We start from the raw sequence: 12568 nt of genomic DNA, 5'->3' as shown, positions 1-12568 counted from the left end.
TGCATGAGGAGGGAAGCCATTTCTGGGGTAAGGTCACGTAAACAGACAAACAAATTTTAATGAAAGGATAGACTGTTGTGATTTAGACTAAAACCTTGAGTGTGTATCTTCCAAAATGATTGGGTGTGGTGCATGAGGAGGAGGAACCTTTCTGGAGTAAGGTCACGTGAACAGGCAAACAAATTTTTAATGAAAGGATAAGGGCTGTTGTGATTTAGACCTAAAACCTTGAGTGTGTATCTTCCAAAATAATTGTGTGCATGATGAGGAGGAGGAACCTTTCTGGGGTAAGGTCACGTAAAGAAACAGACAAACAAATTTTAATGAAAGGATAGACTGTTGTGATTTAGACTAAACCTTGAGTGTGTATCTTCCAAAATAATTGTGTGCATGAGGAGGAAACCTTTCTGGGGTAAGGTCACGTAAACAGGACAAACAAATTTTAATGAAAGGATAGACTGTTGTGATTTAGACTAAACCTTTGGTGTGTGTATCTTCCAAAATAATTGTGTGCATGAGGAAGAGGAGGAACCCTTTCTGGAGTAAGGTCACGTGAACAGGCAAACAAATTTTAATGAAAGGATAGACTGTTGTGATTTAGACTAAACCTTGAGTGCATATCTTCCAAAATAATTGTGTGCATGAGGAGGGAAGCCTTTCTGGGGTAAGGTCACGTAAACAGACAAACAAATTTTAATGAAAGGATAGACTGTTGTGATTTAGACTAAACCTTGAGCGCATATCTTCCAAAATAATTGTGTGCATGAGGAGGGAAGCCTTTCTGGGGTAAGGTCACGTAAACAGACAAACAAATTTTAATGAAAGGATAGACTGTTGTGATTTAGACTAAACCTTGAGTGTGTATCTTCCAAAATAATTGTGTGCATGAGGAGGGAAGCCTTTCTGGGGTAAGGTCACGTAAACAGACAAACAAATTTTAATGAAAGGATAGACTGTTGTGATTTAGACTAAACCTTGAGTGCATATCTTCCAAAATGATTGTGTGCTAGAGGAGGAGGAACCTTTCTGGAGTAAGGTCACGTGAACAGGCAAAGGATTTGAGTGCATATCTTCCAAAATGATTGTGTGCATGAGGAGGGAAGCCTTTCTGGGGTAAGGTCACGTAAACAGACAAACAAATTTTAATGAAAGGATAGACTGTTGTGATTTAGACTAAACCTTGAGTGTGTATCTTCCAAAATGATTGTGTGCTAGAGGAGGAGGAACCTTTCTGGAGTAAGGTCACGTAAAAAGGTAAAGAATTGTCAATGAGCGAGTAGGCTGTTGTGATGTAGCTTAATCCTTTGAGTCTGTATCTTCAAAAATTATCGTGTGCATGAGGAGGATGAGCCTTTCTTGGGTAAGGTCACGTGAACAGGCAAAGGATTGTCAATGAGCGGGTAGGCTGTTGTGGTGCAGCCTAAACCTTTGAGTGCGTATCTTCCAAAAAAGATTATGTGCAAGGTGTGAAGGCGCCTTTCTGGCATAAGGAGATTCACACATATAATTAAAACCCTTGTATATAACATGTAAACTAAATATGTTCTGAAATACTACACTTATTAAAAATAACCGATAACTGATTTTGTATTAAATTTTATTTGTAGTAAATAAGTATCGGTCAGAAATGTAAATGTAATACATGTAGTAACATATACATGCGCATGTCAAGGTTAGTAAAACAAGTTTCACTGTATATATGTTCATATACTTATATTGTTGACGTTGAAGGTCTGAATCTGTCACCTGGAGTATTGCGTAGATATTAGGAGACTGTGAAGTGACGGCTAATCTTAAGTGAGTTTCAACATTATCATTTGTAAGTCTGAATCTATCCTTATTTTGTGTAAACTTTAATTCACTAAAGGTAGATTCCCAGACATAAGTGGATGCGAATGTGCAAATAATCATATTCGTACCTGCCATAAAGCTAGAAAACTTAACCTTTTATAGTGTTTTGCAGAACTTAGCTTCAGATTTCGTCTTTTGTTTTTCTTCAAAAACACTTTTGAGCCCGTGTTTTGCTGAAGCTCTATTAACTTGGTTTCAAGTCTCTGGCTTCATGTCCAAACATGGATAGTTGAGTCACAATACTGTTTGTTACTGTCCCTGAATTTTCAACCAAACGAAATGAATCCTGATATTTTCTGAAACCACCAAACCTGTTAGGCATCTCTTCTTTGAGGCCTGATAGAAGCTTTACCATATCAGAAACGTCTTTTAGTTCATCTGGATTTTCGTAGGTTGGCTAGGACCAATCATTCTGCATGTACATAGAAAGCTTTTTCTCCAGAAAAAAACAATACTCATAATTTGGGTGATTAATTTTTTTGTTTCCCTGAATTTTAGTCAATGTTTCATTAACAAACTCCATGTTATTTGTAAGAAATGCCATTTTCGGTCAAAAATCAAAACTATGAACTTCAGGATATTTTTTCAGACAAAATTAATTATCTCATGACGAAGATTGAAAAATCGTTCTAAAATTCTACCTTTACTTAACCATCTCACCTCTGTGTGATCAAGCACATCTCCATATTGTGATATAAGTTCACTCTTAAAAACTCTTTGAACATTATGTGGTTAAATTCCCTTGACGTAATACAATTTATAATGCTTACAACTGTTTTTATAACTGATTTTAAGTTTTCACTAAACTTTTCGGCAAGAGTTTCTTGATGGGTTATGCAGTGAAATTTTGTACTCTAAGTTATCATTTCGTAAGTGTTTTAAACAGCTGAAGAAAATGCTTAGTTTATGAACAAACACTCCAATAATTGAGAAATACAATATGGATCTGATTATATGTTAATTGAACACGAAAAGTAACATTTTTTCAATTATGGGAGTGTTTGTTCATAAATCAAGAATTTGGTTTCCAATAAGAAGAAGCTGGTAAAATGTAGCTGAAGAAAACTTAAATTTTAACCTTTCATTGATGGATGGATCTGTGTAAATAGAAAATATTTTCTTCGTGTGTTCATTCCAAAATTTCAATAATAAAATTATGAAATCTGATCCATTGCTAATCTTGACTCGCATCTCTAAAACCAAGCACTTTCCAATTCTTTGGCAAATAAGAATTATGGGGTTCAACAACTAGTTGGGATCAGCTGTTTTCCTATACAGCGTGTAAGGCAATGAAAAGCTGGGTTGTTCTTGCATTGTAATAATAACATTTTTGTTAGAGCCTCTTGGAAAGGCATTTAAATCGTTGAAAATGGGAGGACGTGCAATCAAATGTGTTTATTTTTAGAGGAAGGCCTCTTAGCCCATGTTACTGCAGAGATAGGTGGAAATAAATGCTAACCACGTCCAGCCAAAAATGGATCCCACTCAGGTCTAAACCATCAACAATACATCCTTTGACAACTCTTCTTCAGGAGTAGGCACAAACTAGCGTAGCCTGCACAAAAATAGTTTTAAACAACAACTGTTGTGTTTTAAACCCCCCTCTCCACCCCGTCGCTAACACTGTTGCCAGCGTTAGCACACAATTTGGGAAATGGTAGTTCTAGATTTGTTCATCTGGTCAGATAAAACTTAGACGACCTTACTCTACATTTGTTTGGACAACCTGTACGTACAGAGAAGATAATACAAGTTCTCAGTACGTACCGGCGTACCTGACAATCCAACTTTTCCAAACGTAACGGCTGAAACGTGTTCCTTTTTTTTCTAGCAAATTCTTCAATTATCTCATGCCCGAGTTAGCGCTAGCAGTGATGTGCTGGTAGTTAGTAAACAAACAGCTGACAGCTCCATTGTCACGGCATCGGAAACACAACAGAAATGCGGTTTATTCCTTAGAAACAATGACAATCAGGTGTTCGTGCCAACCAATTCGACCGGCGCATGCGCTCTTCCTCTCCTTCCATCAAATATCCAGTTGACAGTTGTGCTCGGCCTCACGCCACTCGTACACGAGATAAGGTAGGCACTGGCAGTGGCACAAGCAGTGTCCGACCTAACCTAACTTTGCTCAATTTATTCTTTGTAATTACATTAGATTGACTTGTTGTTGTAGAGTGATACATTCTTAACAATCGTAACTGAATCCGGCCGCCTTATTTTTAATTGTAAGTCATATTTCTGTTCAGTATTCTCAATTTAGACACCACATTTAACTGTCGATACTAAAATTATATTATAATGTGCAGATTATATTATAGAAAACATAGAACTACATCTAGACTAATATTAGGCTTACGCGGTCGTCGACATATAAACATCTAGGATTTCAGTTCACACTGCGTTGAAAGATTTCTCACACAATTAAAACCATGAGATAACTCGCCCTTGCTATGTATCATCCTTAGTCAACAAATGTCAAACCAAAACAGTTTTGAATTATCATTAGTTGAATGAAGAATGGCTCCCTGCCACGAGGTTGAATTATGCAATTGAATAGTCGTAAACACAAATTTAATTTACATTCACTATTCACTGTTTTTGAGATGGTAACAAAACAAAGTTAAATTATCATTTTCTAGCGTTTTGAGAAATAGGACTGCTGGTAAGGACGTAGCCAGGAAACAATTAGGGGGGGGGGAGGGGTCGAGACGAAATTGCGGTGCCTCCCACGGAAACATTTAAATTCAAGAAGCAAAATAGTAAATTTTGCACTAAATTTGTACGTCTTTGAATAGGTTGTATTGACGATTGATATTCATAATTGTGGAGGCACTGCTTTAGCAGGCTGTGTAGGATTAATAATTGAAATTTATTAAACTTATGTAGTAATGTAATTACAAAACAAATGCTTTTATTGTCTGCAAAACACAATGCATAGTACACGAATCCACATCGTGAATTTAGCATACGTAAAAGGGTTTTTACACAAGTAAAATTCTTCTTGACTTCTAAACCATCGAATCTAGTACTTCCTTTGGAGAAACTGATATTTTTCCCGTAGTGGACATAATATGTTCCACTTGCCTTATTAGGCAAGTTCAGTCAACAGATTATTCCCCATTTTGTTTTTATAAAGTTCTTGACCCATTTCAATGTTGACAACGATCTTTTAACAGTACATGTCAGTAATATCGAATTATTTAAATAACAATAAATGTTTGCTGAAAGAAGTAATTGAAAAAATTTAAAATTTGAGAGGGGTGGGCCCCTTGGACCTCATCACTGGCTACGTCCTTTGCTGCTGGCAACCAAACCATAAAGATCACACGACCTTTATATTGTATTATGCATTGCTACAATGTGTTTTATTTATCTTTATTACAAAACATAATTTGCTTAAATGCCCCGCATGTCTTTTTTTAGTCGAGATGCATGAACAATCCAATGTATGATATCTCACGTTAAGAATATGAGTTAATTAAAACAATACTTATTAATTGGAGGTTTGGCGTTATCCCCTTTTAATTTAGCTATAAGCATTTTACTTTTTCAAGGCTTTTGGAAATTTTATACCAAACGAAGGCCTATCTAAATAATTATTTGAAGGCGAGGAGGCATCTGCACAAGAAATTTTTCTATTATATCATAACTCGTATGATTAAACCAATTCGGTATTGTTAAACAATTGTTCTGCTTTCTTAATTAAAATTACTCTTTACTTGCGCCTAGCCTTGAGTCCCAAACCTTCATTACGTAGCTGTAATCCAATGCTAAAATTTGAAGCCATCAACAGTAGAGACTATAATCATAAATTGAATAAAAAAAATGAGAATGCCAGACAGCTCTCTACACAAAAGTAAATAGCATCGTAGCGCCATCTAGACATAATCGCACAGAACTAACTTCACAGCACAATTTTTATGTAGATGCAATATTTATCCTCTGTAAAGTTAAAGTCCAAAGTTACACATTTAGTCCGGAAATAATGATAAAATGCACTAAGATTACCATAGTGCAGTACAATGGTATAATGAGTTTAATACTCAATAATAGTAAAGGTCACAGAGTAGTGCATTTTTTGTCTTTTATCGATAAAAGTACTATAATTTATTACCTACATACATTTTTTTAAGTATACTGCTTTCGATCATAACTCTCTTAGAACTAAACATTTCGAAATTTCTCCATTGCATTCAAAGATTAACCAATCGCAAAGCCTAAGTATGTTGTATGTAAATTCCTATAATCCTATATTATATATTAGCTATAATCAAGAACGTAGCCAGCGAGGAGGTCCAGGGGGTTCGGACCCCTCCCTCCCATTTTCTTTTTTTTCAATTAATTTTTTAGTAAACGACTATTATTATTTAAATAATTCAATATTACTGACATGTGCCGCTGAAAGATCGTTCTCAACAAAGAAACGGGTCAAGAATATTTTAAGGAACAAAATGGGACCTTACTCTCTGTCCATTACAGGAAAATCTCAGTTGTCTAGATATCCTTCCCCCCACCAAAAAGATTTTATCCTGGCTACGTTCTTCTACAATACAAATAAAGATATAGTCGTTGCATTCAAGACCCACACAGCTTGTCTTGCCCCTGCAATTAACAGATTTTAAAACTACATATATAATATACTTACATTAAAACATTAAATTCAACAGAAAAGAAAAATCGGCCGTCGCACACCACTGTATCAATACTGGAAACACTATATCACAGAAAAATCTAAAACTATTAAAACATGTTAACACTCCAAGATACTTAAATGCATGGGAGTCATATTACATTAATCAAACAAACACAGAAGATTTATTAAATCAAGAAGATGGACCAATACAAAATTCAATATTACTAAAACGAAGATTACAAAAATAACATTCAAAATTTATATGGTATAATACCAGTAATAATTTAATTGTATTTACACACTACGCCACACACGACAAATTAATATTAAATCACATATGTTTAACTATTATTAAAATAAAATTTACTTTTTGTATTTACTTTTGTTATGTGTCTGAAGAAGATATCTTTGATATCGAAAGGCCTCACAAAATAATAAAAGTGTTAAATATTGGTTTAATGTTTTAATGTAAGTAAGTTATCAGTACCAATATAAGCTCCATCTACATATATAATACCGTAATATTGACAAGGTGGTATTTTATTTTACTATAATTGTGTCAAGACTGTATATTATGTATAAGACAGTATCTGAATTATAACGGAGAGACAATTTTAAACAAATATGCATAAGTATAAACATTTACAATAAATAGTTACTGTAAAATTTCAGTGCACGAGTAAACATTATTTTTTATTAATTTAAAAAACAATTATTTCAAAATTGTTACGTAATTATGCTGTGTGTTGCCAATAACTCGTTAATGTTTGGACTTAAATGTTGTTTTGAAAAGACTGCACGTTCCTATGCTCTTACTTTAATAGTTTCGAGATTAGTATTTGAATTAAAATAAGTTTTTCAAGCATTTTTGTACATTTTTTGCATGTTATTTGGTATAATTTTAGATTTTAGATTTGGTACTTAAAGTGAGATAGTTAAGCAAATGTAATAAAGTGCAATATTAAAAGTTGTATTTGTTTTATGTGCATATACTCGTATGTGTGTATATAAGTTGTGCAAAACAGTATATTGTCAAATATCTAATCGCTTACGCATAAGATTGATTGGTTACATTGTTACATCCGATGTTACAGTGTATATAACTACATAGGAAGGCTTCTATAAATGTGCACAATCAAAATCGTCTAGAAAATTGTTACAGTACAAAGGGTATCAATAAGAACTAAGAAAATATAAATAAAAAGCTTAAAAAACAGAAAAAAGTGAAACTGCAGAACAAATAGATATTTAAACAAGACATCCGAGACGTTTTATATAAGATAAATTTAATTTTTTCTTACTCACTTCCAGATTAAATGTCAGTGTTATGGACCATCAGCTGCTGATCTATTGTATTTATTTTTAATGTTTGTTTTTCCTGTCAGAATTCTCAATTTCTTCTTCTTTCATATTTATACTGTTTATATTTGTCTGAAGGAGTGTGCTGGATACGCGGAAATTTATAAATGTTTCAAACCTGTTTGCATATATTTACATTACTTTTAATAAATAACTGTACAAATAACTTTTTTTTTCAAAACATTGGCACTATATTTCGGTAAAACCTGTCTTCAAATGCACAAATTGTATAACAAAGAAAATAATATAACGTACACAAAAACAATTAAACAAGTAGTAAATACAGATGACATAAACTAAATATTTCTTCCAGATGTTTTTTTTTTTTTTTTTTTTTTTTTTTTTTTTTTTTTTTTTTTTTTTTTTTTTTTTTTTAATTTAGACGTTTTTGGCCAAGTTACCTGATGTTGAGTCCATGTGGAATATTGCTCGTTGAAACCAATTAGTGTGCTTGTTCCAGTGTTCTAAGATATAAAAGTGTGTGCTTAAGACAGTTTTTACCAAAATGTTCTTTTGCAAAAATGTTAGTGGTACAGTTATTTATTAAAAGTAGTATATATTTGGACATATATACAGTTCCTAAATCTGATTTGTGTTTGTTTTGCTTGACTTTGTTGGGTGGCATTTATGTTCCTCTAGTGGAGCATTAAACAAAATAATAGTGACGCTTAGTTCTGCAACATATATACCGAACGGACGAAACACATGGGGTTATAAATATCTGAGGTCATAGTAATAAATAATCGACATTGCAAAGTTTACAAATAAGTTTAATATTGGCAAATAAAACGTACAATCACCTCTATTAGATATTAAAATAAAGGTATGACTTACCACGTTGCTGCCAAATTGACTAAAATTATATTTGGGGCGGACCTGGTGGTTCCCATGTTATTTGGAATTTTGCCTACGAATTTATTTACTTAATAAAACTTTAAAATGACTTCCTTTCACGTTGATGTCGACTCACACACCGCGGCGTCATCATCTTGACTCAACATTGCAGATGTAGTCACAAAAAGGAAGATTAGATCAAAGTAGTGCTGAAAGAAGTACCATTCTAGGACTCAAGAACTCGATGATGAATTCAAATTTTGACTCAAACTACTTGATTTCAAAGTACTTTTATCGAGACAACTTATAATCACAACAACGTTGTCTAGTCAGAAGGACTTTACAACAACTACATCTTTATTAATCTGGCAAATAAAACATCATCATAGATCAATTACTTTATACATTCAAAACAGATGTCTCACATGAAAGGTCAAATTTATAATGCAAAAATAGTAAATTTTACTTACGGAAAAGGCGAGTGAGGTGGTAACCGATGAGCTGTCGAACGGCTACAAAGTTCAAGAGATAAAAAATTACTAAGCGTGCCAATTACGTTATTATTTCACCAAGAATTTAAATCCAAGAACATTTATAAGAATACCACTAACTAGTAACGAGTAACAGGGTTGCGAAAGTATACAGGATGTTCACTAAACGGTGTCACAAACTTCTGTGGGTGATAGTATTCATCATTTTAAAGAATAACAATAGGTGGAGAAATGTCTCGTTAAGCTGTAAGCCGCCATTTTGTTTTATGTTTAAAAAAATATGGTCTCTAAAACTAGTCAAGCAAAAGAAACCAAATTTGGTGCATAGGTTTCAATAGATAATAGGGAAATAAAAATGTGTTATTTTATTTAATATTAACAAAATAGCTTCTGTTGAAAATGTTTAAAGTAGGCTAATAAAACTAAAATCTAGTATGGTTATAAACATTTCAATAGATACCAACTTTTTTTAGCTCCAGTTCACCTTCCTCTTACGTGTTACTTTAATATTTTTAGTTTAAAACTACAGTTTATTCATTCCAAATATTGTACTGTTCAACATTATTAGTAGATTAGGCTCTATGGGTTCATTGACACAACGCAATCCATAAAAAGTTTTTATTCATATAAAACCACACAATAAATATTGAATCTGCTCAATAAGTAATATTATGAGCGATTTTCTATTCTTCAGTTAATTAAGTAATTGAATAGTGTCATAACAGATAAGTAGATCTAAACGTGTTTAAATTTCAGAACACAAATCCTAAAATGTTTTAAAATACAAATAAAACTTTAATTTTTATAAACATTTACTACGTTTCATTTAAAGAAGATATAAAAGCAATAATTGTTTCGTCATGTAACTACCGGTATATTATAATTTCTAATATTTTTTGGTAATAACTTATTTACTAAAGAGCAGTACTTATTAGTAACTATAGATTTACCAATATTTTGAACCTAACTGACGTTATTGACGTATTTTTGTATATATTTATTTCAACATTATAAAATCCCGATAAAGAGATTATAATAAGAAATGTTGATGATTTGTTCAACAAATTTCCTAAATTTAGAGAGCGTATTGCTTATAGTAAAACATTTACGAACAAAATTGTCAAAAAAAAACTAATTATTTTGTTTAGTTGTGTGCATGAAAAATATGTAATCCTGATGCATATAAATACACAATATAGCATTAATTCTTCAGAGTAAATTAAGAAAATGATCTTAAGATTTCCTGAACCATCCGAAGCTCTTACCCGGAATCGTAAATTCTATTTAGATCCTTAAGTTCAAAAGAGAGACGCAAACCACGCTCTCTGTTGCCAAAGCTAAATGCTGGCATTCGTTTAACGTTAAAATTGTTAAAATAGCACATATCTTATTACTAAATGTACATTTATTTTTGTTTAAATTTTAAATCAACACGCTAACTGATAGTACGGGCATTTCACATCTTTTCGCTTCTTCGGGTTGAATATTATTGAAATATTTAGTTGTTCCAAAATTAAAATATTACACTAAAAAGCAAGCCGTGGTTTGTTTTTTCTTATTTCACTAGGAATGTGTGATTAATAAAATATTCAAACACTTAGATGAAACTTCATAGTTACAAATATTTATGTAGATAGGTCTACAGTTGTCACAATTATGTTATGTTATAGTAGATTCTGTTATTCCGTCTAGAATAACTTTTTGGGTAAATTCATCTCCTGGAAGGTTCCATTTCCCAGCGACCCCGCCTCAGAGGCTGACGCCGCTCAAGGGCTAACCTTCCATTGATCAGCTGGATACCCTCCCCCTCCCTAACCCCCCCTTACTGGCGTGTCTACTGCCAGTAAAGCCCTTGGTTCTATGACAAATGTATAAACATCAGCTCAAGGGTTGTTCCGCAGGTCATGAACTACCCTGCTCGCGTCAACTAATGAAATATCCTCCAACATCGCTTTTTACTGCTTCTCTTGTCTTTTCAACGAATAACGTATGGCCTCCTCATACCGGTACGTCCAGTTTCCTGATTGTAAACGTTTAGAGTTTACGTTGGAATTTATCTCTATAACATTGAACGCAAAATCAGACAAATGGGACCTATGTAAAATTTTTGTTTAGGACATTACCAATCATGGCAAACTTTACCGCACAGCAAAATAAAAAGGCGATGTTACGCAGTCCATATAACACCCAGGTGGTTCTGAACGAACAACTAATTCCAATTATCTTGTTTGTCACCTCCTTAACTTTAAAGAGCCTAGTAACTTTATCGAGAATATGTTGTTATCATTAACAAAAACAAAAAAAATCGAATAGTCACATTTTGCTTCTTTAGAAGTTACATTTTCTTAAGGAAAGTGCTACTTTTACAACACCATGAAAAAGCCGTACCGTGTAAAAAGAATTGTTACTTTACATGAAACTGGTGATGATTTTAACAAGCTGAACACATTTTATGTCCCTTTGTCACAAATCTTCTGTAAGATTATCTCAGATGAAGATGACGTTAAAGCTGTATTCTGAATTTCGAGAAAACGCCTTCATATACTGCTTAAATAATCTTTTTTTAATAACACACTCCTACCTGTACTTCGAGAAGTCTCTTAACTAGTGGAATGTTACGATTTTTTATTGTAGGCCTACAGGATCTGAGATCCATACTTTATTTCAGAGTAGATCTTTCTAGCTAGACACAAATATTAAAACCAACCGCCAGACACATAAGTAATGATTAAATTTCCTGTTGACAGCTAGATCACGAGAGTGAAAGTCGCCAATTTAAGGGTATTTAAATGGTTAGCTGACGCGTCACGGAACGACACGTCACGCTTGTCCGCTCTGTAACCGCTAGGAGCCGGACTACCGCAGCCATTTTGTTGTCAGGACGTTTCTTTCCCCGTTCAGTGGCTAACCAGGCGTGCTAGTGAGAGATGACTTCCGCTCCTTGTTGAAGTGACTACTTCTTTCGGCAGGCTGTCGATGTATGTTTTCCACATGCTTTCAAAGTAGAATGACAGCTTTACCGAAACTTAAACAAACCGTTATATAAACATCTTATCTGGACTAACAAAAGTTGACATTAATGAAAGGTTACTTAAACTTCAATTTAAAATCTGTAAAAATTAACAAAATCAATTCATGCTTTGCTATTAATAGCTCTGTTGACTTTTAACATACTGAAAAACTTCCAACGCCAAACAATCGTTGCAAAGATATTAAAATATATGTTAAAATAAGTGAATAACCTAAACTTACCTTAAGTGAACTTTCGCGCAATTCAATTGCATAAATAAGTTTTACTGTTTGAATAGTATTTGAACAAGCAAGCAATTTTCATTTCGTAGTAAACGTGTTAACGTTATAAAAATATGAAGAATCAACTAAAAGTTATTTGCGAAAG

General features: G+C 33.3%; 2 protein-coding genes across 2 annotated transcripts in view; one reads left to right on the top strand and one right to left on the bottom strand.

Moving 5' to 3' along the window:
* LOC124358916 (sideroflexin-1-like) overlaps positions 1-7810 on the bottom strand; it is a 47257-nt gene extending 39447 nt beyond the window's left edge. Inside the window, exon 1 of the mRNA XM_046811173.1 lies at positions 7793-7810. The gene's annotated coding sequence lies outside the window, so the exon portion shown is untranslated. The remainder of the gene's footprint in view (positions 1-7792) is intronic.
* The window catches only part of LOC124358919 (coiled-coil domain-containing protein 142), a 43102-nt gene continuing 34376 nt past the window's right edge, over positions 3843-12568 (top strand). Inside the window, exon 1 of the mRNA XM_046811175.1 lies at positions 3843-3933. The gene's annotated coding sequence lies outside the window, so the exon portion shown is untranslated. The remainder of the gene's footprint in view (positions 3934-12568) is intronic.

The sequence above is a fragment of the Homalodisca vitripennis genome, chromosome 4, assembly GCF_021130785.1.
Source record: "Homalodisca vitripennis isolate AUS2020 chromosome 4, UT_GWSS_2.1, whole genome shotgun sequence".
Classification (NCBI taxonomy): Eukaryota; Metazoa; Arthropoda; class Insecta; order Hemiptera; family Cicadellidae; genus Homalodisca; species Homalodisca vitripennis.
This window is presented reverse-complemented; position numbering and strand designations above follow the sequence as displayed.